The sequence below is a fragment of the Akebia trifoliata genome, chromosome 16 (assembly GCF_017979445.1).
Source record: "Akebia trifoliata isolate Shusen 1 chromosome 16, ASM1797944v1, whole genome shotgun sequence".
NCBI classification, from domain to species: domain Eukaryota; kingdom Viridiplantae; phylum Streptophyta; class Magnoliopsida; order Ranunculales; family Lardizabalaceae; genus Akebia; species Akebia trifoliata.
Window position 1 is genome coordinate 22,465,970 of NC_141390.1, and position 20,849 is coordinate 22,486,818.

At 32.3% G+C, this 20,849-nt stretch overlaps 1 pseudogene across 1 annotated transcript; it reads left to right on the plus strand.

The window, feature by feature from the left end:
* Positions 1 to 6,268: 6,268 nt before the first annotated feature.
* Positions 6,269 to 15,077, plus strand: LOC147382892 (receptor-like serine/threonine-protein kinase SD1-8; annotated as a pseudogene). Its single transcript, XR_015173784.1, has 7 exons — positions 6,269 to 7,550; positions 11,647 to 11,757; positions 13,358 to 13,551; positions 13,631 to 13,841; positions 13,981 to 14,164; positions 14,325 to 14,475; positions 14,570 to 15,077. The product of XR_015173784.1 is annotated as a receptor-like serine/threonine-protein kinase SD1-8 (transcript).
* Positions 15,078 to 20,849: the final 5,772 nt, after the last annotated feature.

Below are 20,849 nucleotides of genomic sequence, written 5' to 3' on the forward strand. Positions count from 1 at the left end.
GTAAGGATTTTAATTTTCCAAAAAAAATGGTGCGTAAAAAAAATCTAATAAATTTTTATTAGGTTTTGTATTTAAAAGGGACAAAATGATGTAAAGATCATTTATCAGTTTATATTAGAACATAAATGTCCCCTGCTCCAATTTTTACAAATTTATAGTCTATCTTGGTTAATTTTTAATTACGAATCTACTGGTGCAATGGAAATTATTGAATTCCAAGTCTAAATTTGTTTTCCTACTAGTTGATCTATGAATTTTTTCGAGATAGTGTAAAAACTTCTGGGGTATTACAAATATAAAAAAAAGTTCAATCAAGAGATCTAGGTATTTAAAAAAGAAAAAACGTAGAACAAAATCAGTGATCTTGATATTTTCTCTCACCATCTTTATTCTGCAAATCAATCACAATTGTTGATTTAGATGACTAAAACAATGAAGAATTCAAAGAAAGATGTATAATTGAGATGAGCAATTGAAATTAAGATATATAAAACTTTTAAAAAAGTTCATAGGTTTTGATGTTCATTTCAATTTCTCTAGTTAGAAGATTTAACTAAATATATGTATTTTTTTTTGTTCATTCCTCGCTATATAAATCTTATTATTTGTAAATATGTGTCTTTAATGATTGAGACATCAATAAGTTTTATTTTTTATGTTGATATACTTGAGAACAAAAAACTTTCAATTCTTTTTTATGGATTTTAATATTTGTTTTAATTTTTCTATTTAAAGAGTTGACTAAACAAATTTTTTTTTATAGATCCATTCATCGTTATATGAATTTCTTTACTTGCAGATGTGTGTCTTTGATGATTGAGACAATAAGATGGCTAGGGATTACCCTCTAGATGCTAAAAAATCAAATGAAAGTTTGCCTAAGAGAAGACACAAACTTACAATGGGAAAGTAAATAGTAAAAATAATCTCCACTTTATTTGCACCTGTAACACATCTCAGTCATTATCTTTTTCCTACCAATCACATGGTCTATAATGTGTATTTTCCCAAGTAAATCCATCTAGTAAATAAAGTCCATCTCAAATGGTGAAGAACAAAAACTAAGTTGGCAGTATAAGACTGATACATCACATCAACAAAGTCCAAAAATTGTAAGAAATTTCAAATTTTTTCTCCCACTTGAATATATTATATGCTCTAATTGATTGTTTAAAAGTGAACCATTAAGGTAGGCCAAGACAATTGCAATATTATTCACTATTAAATCATAGAACCGATACACCTTTTTGTGGTGGCAACGCTTATCTGTAGGCATTAGTCTCACTTCTAAAATGGGTGGGGAAACTGTCACCTAAAAAAATGTGAAATAAAAAATTATGGAAACATCTGAACTTGGTTGAGAAATTGCATTTTGTGTAGGTACAGTATACCATATATTAAGGTCTATACAAAACCTAAAGTAATTGAAATGTTATCTTTAAGATAAATGTCTTTTGTAATATTGTTACACATAAAACATTACTTAAAAGAACTATACAAGAGATACAATATGTTAAGACATAATTCATTGAGGTTTTCTTGAAATAATTTAATCATACTTGCTTACCGAGATATGGTCCTTTTTCTCATTTTTTTCAAATTGTCTCAACTAAGAGGTCTTGATTCCTTATTTTTACGAGATTTTTAATCATCACCTTAGCTAAATAACTATTGTTGCCAAGAACTTTTGGCCACACTATTGTATATAGATAAATGGAAGTAGTAACGGCTCCACACACATACACATAATTATATTAAGGATGAGTATCAAAATTTACAATTAATAGTCAAGCTTTCATATTACATACTTTGATTTTGATTTTGATTTTGATATTTCTATAAAGTATTGAAATTTTGTGGGTATATTCTCTACAAATTCTTACGAGTCAAACTCGTCCACTAGGGGTTTAAGGCTTACTGCATATGCTAAATGCAGTCGGGAACCTCACGAAAGAGGTGTAGTTTAATTTAAGTTTTGCTCGGGACTAGTAAAATCGAGGTTTGGGGTGTGATAAGGTCCCATAAAATCATTTTTTGGGATCGTAATTACACAAGGATTATCGACACCTAATTGTTATTTATCCCAAATAAATATAAATTGTATTAAATTTTCAAATTATTGAAGCTAATATATTTTCTTACTATTTGTAGGTAAAAATGACAAAATTCGGAGGCAAATATTATACAATCCAAAAGGGAGCATCCAACCAAATTTCAGAGCAAATCATTGCCACGTCACTGCGCGACAGTAGACCCCTAATGCTCCGTGGTAATCTCGAGAAATTATACCTCAAGATTCGAGCTGAACATTCTAGACACTTTGACCGTTGTAACTGAAGGCCCTTTTCGAATCAACTCAAGTAAAAAAATCCGACCCCATAACCTGATTAGAAAAACTATAAATTGAGGGGTTGTCCCTAAAGGAAGGTGTCCCTTTTGAGCCTTCTTCTTCTTCTTCTTAATTTTTATGCAATTTTTCTGATTTTTCTTTGAGAGAAAGAATCCTTGTAGAAGTGAGATCTCAAGAGTGTTTTCTTTCATCTTTCATCTTTAATTTTTCTTTATAATTTTATTGTAAGATCATCAAGTTGGGAATTGAATTTCAACATATACTTATCTCATCCTCTTTTCTACCATGTTTTTATTTTTTATTTTGCTATTACTGTAACTTGCTCCTCACAATGATTGGCTAGACTCTCCTTAGAGAGGTCAATGACGCCAGAGTGAACTCATTTTAATATTGCTGTTTTAATTCCATTGTTCTTGCTCTAATTGTGTTCTTGTGAAGCCTTTTAGGATGAGATCATCCACTTTGCACCTCCAATTCTAACTTTGATGATTATTGTTTATATGAGTTCAAGCTTAATAATGTTTTATGATGAATTTGAGATATAAGTTGGATAATCTCCTCTAAATTCAGAGTTCAAATAGATATTTTCTAGTTACCTTCAAGTGTTAATCGATTTATCTTTCAATTCACGAACAATGATTTGTTACATGAATTAAGTTTAAATGAGAATTATTCAGCAATAGGATGACTTGCAAAAGTTAATTTGATATCTATAAGCTTTTTTACATTGTTTTCAATCTCTATTCTTGTTTTTATTTCAATTTATTTCACTTCTTAGTTGTAATTCTTCTAATTTGTTTTCAAAAATCTATTTTGATTTTAATTCGAAGAAAAAAATTGAATCACAATTGTCCCTGTGGAACGAATCTTACTCACCAAAAGTTTTATCTCATTATTTATTCAATTTTACATTTATGCAATCTACAAAGTATCAATCAGAGATCATCTTCACAATAAATCATCCAATTCCAAAACTTCTAGCCCTATAAAAAGTGGTTTACAAGATAATGGTAAAAATTAATGGTCTACTATTCATCAACTTGTAAATTGGGTTCAAAATTTCAGAATGAGCTGTTTTTTTGTGATGATAATCTCCTCATCATATAGATCATCCTCACAAAAAATCATCCAATTTCGAAACTTCTAGACTATATAAGACAAAACACGTTGATTATGTTATTGGCTCTTGAACCCAACCCTATATGGCAAACTTGCTTGACCAATAACTTTTTTTCACACTGATCTTCAATTCTATGTAATGAACCTTCAAAAAAAAAAATCTTATCCTCTTCAAATCAAAGATTCTATCTGCTTTTTTAACCTCCAAACCTCATAAGTAGAATATGATTTCGAATTAGAAGATGATGGAATTTTGGATTGAAATCCCTAATAATCAATCTTAAGAATTTATTTATTTAATATTCAAAAAACTTTCTTAGCTTCTTCAATGTTAAGATTCTATCTTCTTCTGCAACCTTCAAACCTCGTGAACATATGCATAATATGATTTTGAAGTAGAACATGATGAAATTTTGGAAGGAAAAAATCAAGTATGTTTCACTTGGTGGGTTCTTTCCATTGCCATCCCTTTAAAGATCCTTAGTTGCTTGATATTATGGGTATATATTCCATTTTTTTTAATCATACATGGATGTTCTTGTACGCATCAAAATTTTAGTAAGGCCCTTATAAAATTTATAAATCAAAATAAAACCCTTTAAAGTCATAAATAAGCCCATATATCCAAATGGGGCTCATTGATTGAAAACAAGCTTCCTGCAACCTAGATTTGGGTTTCGTAGATAAATTGGAAGATCCAAATAAATGAGCTTGGTCCACCAAGAATTTGTAGAGACCTCAAAATTGAAATCAGACGAACTTAACTTTTAAATCAATTAGTCAAAGCCTTTTAAGTCAAGGACATAGTTGGAAAAGTTAATTTACCTCGAGACTGTAAATATCAAAGACCCCCTCATTTGGTAGGATCCTTAGATCACTTTTTTTTAAGAACATAGAAGCTCACCCTCTTGATAAGAAAAACGTTATCTGCCCCTCTTTTAAAGAAGAAGTAATATTCTTCAAGAGAGATTTGGACTCCTATTAAAGAGAAGATTATGCCTAAAATTCCTTCTTCGGAAGCCGATGAATTATTCTCAATTGATAAAGTGCAAAGTACGAAGAGAAGAAAATCTACAACAAGCCTCCAGAGAAGATTAAGCTTAGAAGCCCTTTTTCAAAAGCAAACAAATCATTCTTAACTAGTAAAACACGAAGTCCACAGAGAAAAAAAAATATGTACGATGAACATATACAAAACCCCAAGAGAAGATCAACACTAAAGTCTTTTTCTATAAACACAAAAATCCTTCTTAACTGATTAAGCACGGAGCTCGAAGAAAAGAAAACCTACACAAAATCTCTATAGAAAAGCAAACACCCTAAGCAATCATTCAAAAATCCAGAGTTCTTTCTCAGCCGATCAAGCATGAAGCTCGGGGAGAAGAAGACCCACATAAAACCACTGTTGAAGATCAAGCATCCCAGTCAAATTATTCACAAATGCAAAAATCCTTGTCAACTAATCAAGCGTGAAAGTCTGAGAGAAGAAAGCTACACACCATTATTATTTGTATTTGACTGTTAATTAGAAGAGAACATTCAGTTAATAAAGTGTATTAAGATCTATGCCATTTCAACATCAAAATTCAATAAAATTATTTGTGTTCTTAGTTCACACATCTCGAGGTAGATTGTGAAATTTGTTATCAATAGTTTTTTTAAATGTTTCTTTTTTTAATTTTTTATTGAAGCCCATAGGGCAAGAGGACCATTAGAATTTTCTATTTCACGACTAACCTTATCCAATGGGTATCAAAGTAACATCTACTAATATAATTCTGTGTATTACTTAAGGTAACGAGTCACGTCTTTGCACAATTAATGTCATACCGACCTGCTCCATAAGCAACACATGCTTCACAGTTGAATGTGTCCCTACATAATTATGTTATATCTATCTCTACTTTTGGTCTAAAAAATAAAAGATATTCTTGTCAGATATTATAAGTGAATAATACCATGGCCCATGGGTTTGAAGTGCCCCCAAGTCTACAAGGTAGCAATTCTGTTTGAAAGAATAGTAAAAATAAAATTATGATGGTTAGGGTAACTTTTTTGGATTCCATGTCTGGGCCATTTGTGCTCTTTCTTGGTGTATTGGGGATTTAACCATATTACGAAAGGGGAAAATCTCGAAAAGGTGGAGAAAATTGAAATTCCTAAAACATTAGGTTATTCATTTTAATTTCAAAATTGATAAATTGAAACATATTGGTAAACCAATTTTATAAAAATAGTAAGTATTTTTCTCGCTTTAATTTCAATAAACAGTCAAAAAAAAAATTCCACTTCATAAAATGGTAAAAAACTTCCCCCACATTAATTAAAATGAATAATCTACTATTTTGGGAATTTTTCCATTTTCAGATCATGTGATGGTAAAGCAGTCTATTTTGAATCCCATTAAAATAATGGGTTGGCCGAGGCCACATTATTCATTGATAAGTACAAACTTATAGGTAGCCCAATATTAATACTGGCTTGAAGATGTAGGGGCTCTTTTGATTGAAAAGTTTCTTTGAGTGGTTAATTAAAAGGATCAATTTCTAGTCTTCCTTCTTGGCTCAAATGTCCAAAATCTGCGTCATTGGTTGATTTTTGTCAGTGCGTCCAACCAAATTGTGTTGAACTTGTCAAGTCTGGCTGCCTCGTTCACAATGTTTCTTTGAAATTTGAATAATAATTGACACCAAGAAACAAGAAAACAAAGAAGACTTAAGGAAATGAACCATCAATGTCAACGTTCTTAATTAAAAATAAATAAATAAACCCAAAGTTTGAGATACTGTGGTTAGGAAAGAATGAGAAGCATCACTGGTATGCAGTTTCCCGTCATTTTATTCATCACTTTACTCACATTTTTCTCAAGTATTTCCATTGCATCTTATATCCTTACTCCACAACAATCCATTAAAGATGGCGAGACTCTTGTTTCGGAGGGAAATCTCTTCGAATTAGGATTCTTCAGTCCTAGAGATTCGAAGAATCGATACTTGGGAATATGGTACAAGAAAATCCCAATTCAAACAGTAGTTTGGATCTTAAACAGAGACAACCCAATTGAAGATTCATCCGGAATTTTAAAGATCCATGAAGGCGGACAGCTTGTTCTTCTAAATGAAGGGTCCGGAGTTATTTGGTCCACGAATCTGTCCAAGGCCGAGAACCCAATTGCACAGCTCCTAGACTCAGGAAATTTTGTTATTAGAGAAACAAACAATGATAATCCTGAGAATTATCTATGGCAGAGTTTCGATTTCCCGACTAATACATTGTTACCTGGAATGAAGCTAGGGTGGGACTTAAAGAGCGGTATGAATCGATATCTTACATCATGGAAAAATACTGATGACCCATCAACAGGTGACTATACTTTCAGTGTAGATCCTCATGGATTTCCAGAAATATTTCTGTCGAACCGACAGATTCGGAATTATCGAAGTGGGCCTTGGAATGGGGTTCAATTTAGTGGTGTCCCGGAAATGAGGCCTCTTGATGGGTTAAATTTAAGTTTTGTGGTTAATCAGGATGAGATATATTACAAATTTGATGTCAATAGTGAATCTATTGTTTCAAAGTTGATTGTCAATGAATCTGGTGTGCTTCAACACCTTCTATGGAATGACACGACTATTTTCAACTGGAACGTTTTCTGGTATGCCCCAAAAGACCAATGTGACAATTATAGAGTGTGGTCCCCATGGCATTTGCGACACGAATAACTCGCCTGTTTGCAACTGTGTGAAAGGGTTTGAGCCCAAGTACCAAAAGAATTGGAATTCGGGAGAGTGGTCAGGTGGATGTGTTAGAAAAACGGAATTAAAATGCAACGAGGACGATGAGTTCTTGGTTTTGAAGGGGATCAAAATGCCTGATACTTCAAGCTCGATTTTTAACAAGAGCATGAGTCTTAAGGAATGTGAAGCAGAATGCAGAAATAATTGCTCATGTACAGCTTATGCGAAGTCAGACGTTCATGGAGGAGGAAATGGTTGTATAGTATGGTTTGGTGATCTGATTGATCTCCGAAATGCTGAAGGTAGCCAAGATCTCTACCTACGGGTGGCTGCTTCGAAATTCGGTAAATCTCATTATTATTATTATTATTGATGATAACTTGAACACACGACCTCAAAGCTGCATATTATAATATGCCAACCAATTTAACTATGGGTCTAGTTATCAATTATGCACTAGGGTCATTAATTATGGCTCCTACACCCCAATGCTCATCTGTAGATGAAATAACTTTGACGTGTATAGGCCACTTTAAAATCTTGAAGGAACCCTGTTCATTGGATTACATGTGTTACAATGAGGTATTTCAAATTTTGACAGAAATGTTGGGGCTTGAAATAAATTCAAAAATCCTAGGATTCCTTCAAAATTTCGAAGCGGCCTGGCTTCGTCAAAGTCAGACTCCTTGGTAGAAGGGTGGGTGACGATAACTTTCCTCAACCAGAAGACTCGTCTCTGTTTTTAAAAAAAAATTGAGATTTTGCTTGGATCCTTTAGCTTTGCCGACATTTAATATACCTCTTTATATTTTCAAAGGATTAATTACATGTCTCTTGCCTTTGTCCTCTTATTGAACGTATTTACTAAGATGACGATGATTGTGTATTTTTTTTAGGAAAATGCTGGAATGACACGGGTATTTACTGCAATTCTTACAAGTCTAACGTGGGATGTTTACATAACCATAGATGTGTTTCTTAGCGATCCGATTAAAAATCATCTATGGTTATATATGCATCTCCGCGTCAGAATCACAGTAAATCCTGCGTCACCCCAGCACGACTCATTTTTTTAATTCTTTGCATGCGTTTGGACCTCGGTCTTATCTCGTAGACTAATAAAAATGACCGAAAAACCCATGAATCTTCTTCTCAAAACCGGTCATCTTCATCCTCTGTACTAAGATGATGATGATGACAATGTACTAAGATGATGATGATGACAATGAAGGTGCCCCCCCCCCCCCCCCCCCACCCACCACCACCAAGAAAAAAAAAAAAAAAAGGAGTTATTTAAATATAACAACTATAAAGTATCAAAGCAAAATCTCAATTTTACTCTCCTCACAGACGTGTCCTCAAGTTGAGGGACGTTACCACTAGAAAGGATGCATGGGACTACCATTCCTCTTAAAATATTTATGAAACAAAGATTCTTCATGAGCAGGTGTGAATGATTGACTTTTTCAAAAATTTTGACCTTGTTTCATTGGAGCAATTCAATATATCGTTTTCTATATGTATTTGTCTTTATTAGAACTAGACTTGGTCATATTTACAATTTTATATTTTTTAATCTAATTGCGAACTACGTCCACGGGCGAAAACGACGATTTCACTATATTAATCAAAGAAGAATAAGGTTAAAATTTCTCTCTGTCTCTCGTATATCTTTCTCTATCCTTTCGGGATTCATCTCTTACCCTTTATATACTTAGGGTTATAAAAAGGTTAAACGGGTCGGATCCAAAACCAAACCAAATGGGCCCAATAATTTGTCTGGGGACTTCGCCCCCGGACCCCCGATAATGGTGGGGAAACCCCACACATTACCAATTAAACGAGTCATGTGAGTTATTAACAGATCATCAAAAGATCCGATTTGAAATCCACAACATTCCCATATACAAGAATAGAAGACATAACCCAACAGTTATGATAATTTGACTACCCCACATGGCACACTTAATTGACCCTCCTAACCTGATAAGTTCATGAACCGTAGATCTATATGTCTCATAATATAGGTGCCCAAGGGATACACATTTTTATGGGGAATTGCCATTTTGTATCTCGAGACATTTAGATTTACGGTTCCTGAACTTGTCACGTCAGGAGAGTTGATTGAGTGTGCCACGCAGGGTAGTCAGATTATCACAATTCTTTTAGAAAAAAGCAATTTATTCAATGAATTTTAAAAAATTGATACAAAAATGAAAGTATTTAGAGGCGGTTTGCTCCCTCTATTCCTGTGTTTGAAAGTGTGTTTTGTTACACATTGGGAAACTTTTGCGAGACTGAGACATGTGACCACAGGGATCAATCCCACCCCAATGCGTGTGTGAATACCTTGGAGTATAAAAAAGAGTCGCAATCCAGAATGTATTCCATTCCTATACATAGGAATGGTGTCTACATGGCACATTTAGATTGGATAATACACACATTGGGCTGCATGCACAGTTTGGTTAGGAGACCGAGGGTTTTAATTTCAATCTGAAGCGTACCACATGCATAGATACCGTTCCAATTTTATAGGAACAAGACACCGTATTGAATCCTGAGTTATCAAGAAAAAAAATAAAAACAAAAGTAAAAGTAGCATTTGGGTCCAAGTTCTAGACCCCGCTCTATAGCTATTGTCAGAGTCTAGAGTGCTTCTTAACAAATAATTTATTTTTTGGATATGATCTAGATTCAGCCTTTAATTTCTCACAAGAATCTGATTCTTATGAAAATAACATGTCTTTTGGACCAAAGTACCATTATTAAAATTCGGCCATTGTTAATGTCCCTCAAATTTTAGAGATATGCCCCTATGTTTTCAAACTGATGACATACTCCCCTTGACCTAGGTTCTGCTTGGAATACTAGCTGAAAATGACCTAAATGCCATTGCTTCAACCTTTTGCTAATTTTCTCCCCAAAATCAATCATTTCAGTCTACTTTTCCCCCAAAACCAGTCATTTTCAATAGATGAATTTTGTTTTTTTACATCTTTTTTAAGTTTAAGATTTTGTCTTCCTGAACCTTCAAGTTGCAAGAATAGGACATGATTTTTGGAGATCAATTAAATTTTAAGTAGAAAAATCAAGGGTTTCTATAACCATTGAAGATGAGATTGAATTGGTAAGAAATTGAGACTCTAAATGGGATTCTTGGAGAAATAGAAAATCAAAGGAATTTTATAATGAAAATATTTGATGAAGACGAGTTTCAATAAGTAGAAAACATAGAAGATGAGGTTGAGGATGAGTTCAAAAAGTTGAAAATGGTAGATTTTTCTCTAAGAAAAATGAAGGGGTTTTTGGATTGAGGTTGAAAACAATGGCATTTAGGTCATTTTCTGTTATTCTCCTAAATAAAACCTAGGTCAAAGGGGGTATGTGACGTTTGTCATTAGTTTGACAACATAGGAAGGTATCTCTAATATTGATCAACATGTTGGGGGACATGTCTAACTCACCATTTAATTAGACATGACAATAAAAATGTTGGACTTGACACTAAAATTCTTTTTCTCAACCATAAAAAGTGTTGAGCTTAACATTACAAATGTGATTTTTTTCTTCTGACCACAACAATAAATAGATCTTCTTGAAATACCTAAAAGGCACATATTATAGTTGAAAAACAGAAACTCGAATGAAACATTAAAACAAAATTTTCAAAAAATTTAGAATCCCAACTTTTTTTGCCGTTTTTTGTTATAAATTATCGAAATAGATCAAAAAATATATTAAAAGTAAAAATTAGAAGTATATCATTATCCATTCACCATCAAAAAATCGTTGAAAATTATTGCAACTGCCATTGAAGAACCCTAGTATGTGAAGATGAGATAAGGGTAGTGTGAGTACTCCAAAAAATATTATAAGGGGATATGAGGTTGAGGGATCATTTAGATATAAAAAGTTTATTCAAGGGTCTATCAAGATACCACCAAAAGTCAGCCAATATTTAGAAAGAAACCCCTCCTACAAGGTTTTCACTTTTAATTAGTTAAAATTACACAAATGTCTTATATTATGTTTTTTTCAAAATCTCCCTACTTAATAATTTAAAATATAAAAAAGCCCATAATGTTTACACATGCCACCTTCCAGTAGATTATAAAGGTAAAATTACTTAACAAACCCTGTGAGAGGGGTTTCTATTTAGATAGTTCCTAACTTTTGGGCGATAGATTGATAGTCCATTTAGTATACTTTTTCTTTCTTAACGGTCTCTCAACCTCATCTCTTTTAATAGTCCATTTGGTAAGTGAATCCGTTAGATAAATATAAGGGGGGTAAGTGCAATTGTCATAACGTTAGGGGTCCGACATATGATTATGCCAAACCAAAGGGGGTGAAAGTGTAGTTTACCCCACTTTTTATTGTCTAAGTACAAGATTTTTATTGTTAAGTTCAAAAATAAAAATCTTATTCAAATTGCAGGTCGAAAGAAAAGGCTTCCAAGATTCGTTATCATACCAAGCATCATATTTGGTATAATTGTATTGGCATCTTCAATATTTATCTTAAGCAGGTGGACAAAGAAAAGAAGAGGTAAATTCATCTAATAGCTATGAAACGCATTTATGATGTTCTACTTCCTAGTAAATAGGGTTAAATAATGAGATCCCCTTAAAATTTTAGAATTATGGCAAGCATTGTTGATAATTGTGAAATTCACACTTTTACATGGATATGAATGTTGAAATCCTCTGTGAGATGGACCCATATAGCTCTTCCAGTAGTTGACCATGAGATCAATAATAATACTTGAATTCGAAATACATGCGAATTGTGTGTCTACATGAGGTGCTTTCCTATTTTTTGGCTATGGAAATTTTTTCACAAACTAGCATACATATTTCAATAAATGGTTGGGGAGATGGCCAAGGCCACTCCTAAGGAAGCAGAGATCTCAAAAGTTACTTGTTACATGTGTGGAGGATTAGTCGGGTGCTCTAAGAAGCACGGATTCCTTGCTTCCAGAAAAAAAGTACCCCAAGGATTTTTGGTTGGAAAATTGAATCTTATTCATCCATTCCACTCTATCTAGAGAATGTCTCTTATGTTATTGAAGCCACCCCTATATTTTCTTAAATATAATCATTTTAATTTTGTTTTTCCTAGTCTTTTCTACTAATCTCATAAAAAATCCTTGTCTCTACTGTATTCAATTTGTTGATATGATAATATTTGACAGCCCAACATTACACTCCATAAAGCATAGTCCATCTTCTTATTGTCTTATAGAGCCTCTTTTTAATTTGATTGGCTTACGTCAATTACATGCACTTTAGCACCTCCTCTTTTAACTGTCCAAATATGATCTTACGGACAATGAAAGCGGTCTCTTTGGGTATTTATAACCAATCAACTTTCTACTTGATCTTGATTCTGCTTATTCTAAAGTACTTGGCTTGGGCTCCAGCATTTCTCTCCATAATTCTAGCTTTTAGCTGAGTCCTCTAGTTTCATCAACATCATTACATCATATGCAAACGACATATGCCAAGGTACATGCTCTTCAGCATGAGCATTTACTTCATCTATAATTAGTGCAAATAACTAAGGAGTCAAGATTGATGATACAATCCAATTGTACATAATTGGATATGCATTCATCACCTCTCTATTTGCTCTCATACTAGTTAATTTAAGTTTTCTCCTATATAAACATAGAAGGAATGAAACTTTTTTTAGTGCAATCATACCAATTGAGTGCAAGGTAGATTTTTAAGTGATTGAGGGAAATGGTACTAAGTCATCTGCAACTAGTTGATCTCGTTTGGTTTTTTTGCTTTAACCTTTGTTCAATCACTCTTTTCGATAGTTTCATCTTATGAATCATAAGTTGAACATAAATTGATAGTTAGTGCAATTTTGTATTTCCCCATTATTGTTATATATAGGTATTTTGATCCTTTTTCTCTTTGTCATTTGACATCTTTTTAGTATATCGATCTTATCAACAAAAAATAATTTTGTTTGCATGAAATGAGAAATATTTTGATGTGGGGACACAAGCACTAGATATGCAAAATGTTGGTCAAGATGTCGGGTCTTACTCCTTCCACAAGTATAGGGGGACGTTCATATAGTTTTCCATGGATGGTACCGTGGAATGTTGATTATATATTTAATTTCCAAACAACAGGAACAAAAAGAAAAATAGAGGATTTGTTTGATATTAGTGGAAGTAACGAAAATTGCAAAGACACCACAGAGGGTTCGAAGCAAGGAAATGCCCCTAATCTACCATTATTCGACTTCAAAGTAATTGCAAATGCTACATATAATTTTTCAGATACAAATAAGCTTGGAATGGGGGGATTCGGTCCTGTTTACAAGGTGAGGTAGTCTTTTATTTAATAAAATTTGAGGAAGTTGGCAATTCAAAATAACTTATATGAATTTACTACCATCTCAGGGTACGTTGCCAGGAGGTCAAGTAATAGCTGTGAAAAGACTTTCCAAAAGCTCTAGACAAGGCTTGAAGGAGTTCAAGAATGAGGTTATATTGATATCCAAAGTTCAACACAAGAATCTAGTTAGGCTTTTAGGGTGCTGCATTGAAGGGGAAGAGAAGATGTTACTCTATGAATACATGCCCAACAAAAGCTTGGATTCCTTTCTTTTTGGTATGGTTACTATTTATGAATAATTTTTGAAATCATTTCAACTTTTGCTAATATAGCCTAATGGAAAAAAGAAAAAATGGATCAGATCGAACTAAACAAGGGCAACTGAACTGGCCTAAACGCTTCCACATTGTTGAAGGTATTGCTCGAGGTCTTTTCTATCTACACCGAGATTCAAGACTAAAAATTATTCATCGAGATTTGAAAGCTGGAAACATTCTATTGGATGATGAAATGAATCCCAAAATTTCAGACTTTGGCATGGCAAGGATTTTTGTAGGAAATCAAACTCTAGCAAATACTAACAGGGTTGTTGGAACATAGTAAGTACTAGTTTCTTGATAGCCTAAAATTTCTCCTTAGTTATTTTTTTTTTGTTCTAATTAATTAATATAGAAATAAATTAAAAAGGGTGAAACTAATCAGTTTGAACAATTTTCATTTCCTTAATCTATCCCCTGAGTCCTAAATGGTAAAATGCAGTGGTTATATGTCCCCAGAATATGCCATGAAGGGGATGTTCTCTGAGAAATCAGATGTCTTCAGCTTTGGGGTATTGCTTTTGGAGATCGTGAGCGGGAAGAGAATTAACCAATTTTATCTTCATGAACAATCATTAAGCCTTGTGGGATTTGTAAGTATATAGTATTTCATAACTTGTAGGATCCTTTTATTTATTTATGAACACATTTCAATAATCTTAAAAGACGGGATCAATATTATTTCAGGCATGGCGATTATGGAACGAAGGTAAGGAAATAGAATTGATGGACCCAACATTAAGAGACTCGTACTCCGCCTCAGAAGTGTTGAGATGCATTCGTATAGGTCTCTTATGTGTACAAGAACATGTGATGGAGAGACCAAAAGTGTCTACTGTAGTTCGAATGCTTGGCATGGATACCACACATCTTCCTACTCCAAGACAGCCTGGGTTTTCAATAGAATCTGATTTATCTTTAGTTGGCCCAGAAATGTGCTCAGTAAATAGTGTCACTATTACAGAAGAGAGTGGCAGGTAGCTGATAGCAAGTAATAATAGCAATATTCTTCCTATTTTTTTTTCCAGGAATGTATATATATTATTCAAGACTTTAAATTTTGGATTAGTATAAATGAATCATTTACTCGAATAGATGAAGTATTAAACAATGTCACTATTACTAAAGAAAGTGGCAGGTAGTTGATAACAAGTAAATCCAACATTCTTCCCTTTTTTTTTTCTAGGTATATATATACAGAAATGCTAACATTTAAGACTAGATGGGGACATTAACATTCTCCAACAATTTTTTTTAAAATAATGTCACTCCCCATTTCGTCTTTTAGTGAAAAAGATAAGGGTATATTAGTCTTTTACCTAATAAATATATTTAGTTTAATACCCACATGAGCATTAATTCCTCAAGGGCTACCCGCGAGGGCACACCCTCATTTATCTGGTGCATGTGATGTGTGGGCGTTGCACGTGCCTCGGGACTAGTCTTTGGACAAGACCATGGTTTATGGACTGGGCAAAGCCAAAATACGAGCCTGGTCTATTGTCTACAAGGATACCAGATTATCATATATATATATATATATATATATATATATATATATGCCCTTAATAAATGCATTTATTATGTTGGCATTGTTTTCCAAAATAATTATTAGAAAAAGGATATTTAAATCAAAAGACTTAAATGCCCTTAGCATTTATTATATAAACAATCATTTATTGTATAAAAGAACAATTTACCTTCAGTTTTTCAATAAAAGATAAAAAAACAGATGGGTATTATTGAAAAATGAATGTGTTGGACAATACCAACAACCCCAAGAGGTCTTTGACGTTATACACAAAGTTGTGTATTGAAGAGCCAAGTCCCCTTTATGCAAATTTTTGTATTTACTCAATTTTGATGGATAGGTCAAGAATTTAGCCCAGCGATAAAAGAGAGAAAAATACTGTAAGAGCCATTAACGTATTTTAGTTATTATATAATGTTCGATAGATTATAATGTGAATAATGTTTCTCTTTTCTTCTTCTCATTCTTATCTTATAGGATTTATCTTTACTAATGTAATGCCCCAAAATTCGAGTCCACGACCCGACCCATAACTTGTGAGTTAGGTTGTAAATTTGAATATTGAAGGTCAGAAAGTTATAAATTATTTAAGATATATAAAAAATATGTATGATTTTGATAAAAGGGATTTAACGGTTAACACTTAAAATCTTTTTATAACAGTCAATAATAGAAGTAAATATTAGTAATCCAAAATGTATGATTTTATTCGATTATCGAGACATCTCGATATGGTGCGTTCTCTAAACTGTTAGATTCTCAACTCAATTTATTTTTCATAAAAATTATAATAGTCACACGTTATAGAAGAACCAATAAGAGAAAACTTTAGAAAAAAATTAACAAATGTGTGATGTCCCCTTGTGGATAGAACATACCCATTTTAAAGAAATGGTCACTGTGACTTACATGGTCAGTATTTTTGAGAATGGTCGATGGAGTTGGAAAGCTAACACATAAACCTAAAAGTTTTGTGTTTTAATCACTTCCAAAAAAAGAATATTTCTTAGATAAAGTTGGGTCAAAATAGAACTTATTTGCAAAGAAAATATAAATTCAGATTCCAATGATTTATTTCAAATAATATATAAAATTTAATACTTATCCGATTTTGATTATTTTTCCCAATTTTAGAGAGATATTTTTTTCTCTATCTAACCACTATGGTGGAATATTCTAAAATAATAATTTATTTGATAAAATATAAATACGATTTAATCTAATCAATGTTTGAAATAAAAGAGCAATCAATCATCACTTTAACACATTATTTAAAGAATTTAATAAAACAACACAAACATTATTTCGGGGATGTTTTATCACATAGGATTAAATAAATAAATCCCCATAAGTTTTATTGTTCACATAGACTAATTAAGCTTGAAATAAGATAGATATAAAAATGCACTTTTTTATGTAATCCAACTAAGACACCTCTTTGGGATGAGCATCTAAAAAAATTTGAATAAAAAACGTAAGAAAAATCTCCATAGGTACTACTATGCTCACCCATGATTTAATCAAGATAATAATTATACCGAGTAAATAAAAAATATCGTAAATCTTTTATTATCCAATCGATATAAAAATTAAATAAAAAAAATATATGTCATGCAACAATAATTTATGCAAATGTGTCAACCACATAACATGAGGCATGCATGTACTAGGTCATACACTCACATAACATGGGATCTTCCGCGGGACGTTTGGGACCATTCACCCTAGGGCACTCTGACTCTTTCTTGCTCAATTAAGGTTTTACCAATCCATTATGCCAATGCAAAAATATCCTTTTTCAAATATCATTATCATAATCTATTCATCATTAATGATTCTTCTCCGATAAATAATATATAAAAAAGAAACATGTAAATTTTCTTACATGAAAAAAGATGCATAAGAAATTTCAGTAAAACAAGATAACACTATTATAACGAAAAGATCAAGAAAAAGTATAGGTATGCATCTACCTAATATTATGATCTGAAAATAAAGTATGTTTAGACCTTGATTGGATGAAGAACTTTTCTTGTTTTGTCCGAGAGCAAATAATTTTAGCAGATAGAAGTTCTAAGGACTTCTTTGATGGTGTTTGTCTAATAAATAATGATGTTTCTCTAAGTATTTTAGAGTGAGGTGAGGTATGCACGAATTTGGGAAGACTTCTATGGTTTTAAAACTTCAAAAGTTTGTTTTTATCATCCTCCAATAGTAGTTTAATTTGCCAACAAATTGGTGTAGTCTTGATCTTACAGTTTACACTCATTTAGACTAAAATACTTCATACCTCATCATGACCATTGACTATTGATTTTTGAACAACATGGAAACATCTTAGAGTTTAATGTAACAATCAATAAGATTAAAACACATATCACAGTTTAGATCAAAAGAAATAGGGTTCTGTGCAATAGGAAAACGACACATGACATGCAAGAGTTCTACAAAATCAAAATTCTCAAATTTATGAGATAAGCATAGTTAACCATCACATTTTCTCTCTCACAATTTGACAAGAATTTAAAATTCAAAAATAATATTTTGAGACACCCTTTGATTTTTAGAAATTTTAAGAAAAATCCCTCCTAGTTGGACCTAGCATAAAAAGACCAAAATACCCTTTTTAAAATTTTTTCAACTTTTAACAAATAAGACTATCAATATCATCGTATTATTTTTAAAATTTTATTATATAATATTATAAAAATAAATAAATAATATAGAAAAAAAAATAAAGAAGTCATAAAAAAAATACTTGAAGGGCAAAACAGTCACAATCTTTTGTCTCCTAAAATTTAAGAAATCTGATATGTTTTATAAAATTATATTCTAAGAATCTTTTACGCTTTGGCCAAAGTGAAATTTTAACATGTGGGTGTCTAGAAATACAAATTACTCGAATAAAAATAACGATTACGTCCATAATATAAAGAAATTCTTAATTTTTGATTAAGTTATATTTTTGTAGATTCAAGGGTATATCAAACTCATGTAAAAGGATAAATATTTTTTTTTTCATAATGATATTTTCAAAGTGACTAAACTATCTTTGAGTGAAATTATTTTTTTACCTTTAAAGAGAATTAGATTATAAGTGTGGAGAATGATAGAATAAAGTTTATATCTATAAGTTATCAAGAATGTTTTACCAAACATACCTTTATATGTATAATATTATATTTATATATTTAATTATTTATCAAAAAGTTATAGCTAGCATAGTATCAAAGCATAGATTTTAGTGCTATTCTTTTCATTTTTGCATTTGCATGTCATCGGAGAACTCCCTTCAATCCAACTCAACAGATCAATTCATTCTTACTAATTGCAATATTGATTAAAGTAGCTTGATTGTAGTTTTTAAAATCGACCCCAAATTGATTTCAAATATAACTCACCAAATCTATTCACTCCTATCGATTGAAGTATCATTGATTGTAATTTTCAGATCGAGCCAAATTGATTTGTTGATAAATTTCGTATTGATTTCATTGAATCTATGATCAAATAGTGAGGAGATCCAACCCTCTTTGATTCTTTGATTTCAAATTGATTTCTATTTTTTTTTAATCTATAATATTTGTTTGGATTGATTTCAACTGAGGTCTATCATACAGTGTACTTGTGAGGAAATTTATGGTATATCTCTACAAGCAAACTCATATTTGTAGTGGATCTCTTCTCTTTTGAGAATTGTTCTATCATCAATGTCTTATATTTTATTTAGTTGTTTTGCAATATCTTTGGATCATCATGCTAGGTGAATGAGATGATTCACTTCAGTCTATTAATGTGCAACTTGATGGAAAAAATTACTCTTATTTTATTTATGTGATGAAGAATTTTTTGATATTAAGGAAAGACAATATGGGAACATGTTAATGGGGTTGTGACCATGCCTTCTAATAGAGCAAATATAAAATGACTCTGAATCCAATATGGTGTCCCATTCTTATAATGTATGTTAGGTGTCTACATGACACATTTTTGTTGGAGTTTAAAACCCTTAGGATTCTTAACCAAGCCATTTACACCAGCTGAAGTGTTTGAAATCCAACAAATATGTGCTACGTAGACACCTAACATTGTTATAGGAACGAGGTACCGTTATGGATCGTGACTCATATAACTGTGCAGATTTGTTGCCTACATGAAAAGTTAACAATTTCAAAATTATCACTTTGTTCAACAATTTTGCTGAACAGTCTATTAGCATCCAACTAACCAAATATGAGAGCGTCGACGAAATTTGGGATCACTTGGCATGGTTGTACACCCGATCCAACTATGCTAAACTATATCGACTGGAGACAGATATTAGAGTAGTTTGATAGGGAGATATGACCATTCAAGATTTCTTTTCAGTTATAACTAACCTTTAGCACCAGTTGACTCTCACTGAGTGCACTGCTCTAAGTTCTTTTTCCACACTATTTAGCTTACAGAGAGGAGCATTGACTTGTTCAGTTCTTGGTAGATCTTAGTGATGACTTTGAGGCACTTTGTGGCTTCATTCTACATTACAACCATCTTCGTTATGTAGATTATGTAGCTAATCTTCTGGCTAACAACATGTGCCTCAAGTTGCAAACTTTGAAAGGTCTTATTCCTGTACCCAATCAAGTGGTTATGATAGTTCCTTTTAAACCACCTTCTAATACACAAAGTCAAAGTTAAGATAGATCAAGAGTTGGCATTGACAAGTGCAATTTTTGCAAGTAAAAGGGCTATTGGAAGTCTCAATGTCCTATGCCACTTAGTTGTGGCCAAAATCTCAACATCAACAACAACATGTTTTGAGGCCTAGACAATACCATACCACAAAATTTTCCTCCCTCCTTAGACTTACCACAATCATTGCACCTTCCTTTAAAGATTCCTCAGCTTCCACTTCTCCATTGTTAAGACTTACAAAGCAATTCCAAAAGTTTTTCTCCACTTAGCCTCACGCCTTCACATGTTCTTCTCTTAAAGATTTGTCATCGTCAACAACTTCAGATATATCTCGATTTACTTAGTAGATGTTGATTCCATTATCGCCCCTTACTTGACCCTTTCTAATGTTCATTAATTATATTCCTCAATTCACTATGACTTTTATTTTCCTTGGTCAGTTATGTGAATTTAGCTATGTAGTTCATTTCACATCTACCTCTTATTTCATGTGGGACCCTCATTCGTGGAGGCTAATTGGGACAAGCCATAGAGATTGAGGATTCTAATTGTTGGATGAGCTTTGTATACCTAATTTTGCTGCATCTAGTAGCGATTTATCTTCTTTTCATATTATTTTTTACTACGTCTAGTTTTTATTTATGACATTCTTACCTTGTACATGTTTCTAGTTCCTATTTCAAATATCTAGCTTCCACTAGTGCTTTAGAAAATTTTCAAACTCATGATATTTCTTCCTATAGTGGTTTTGAACTTGCT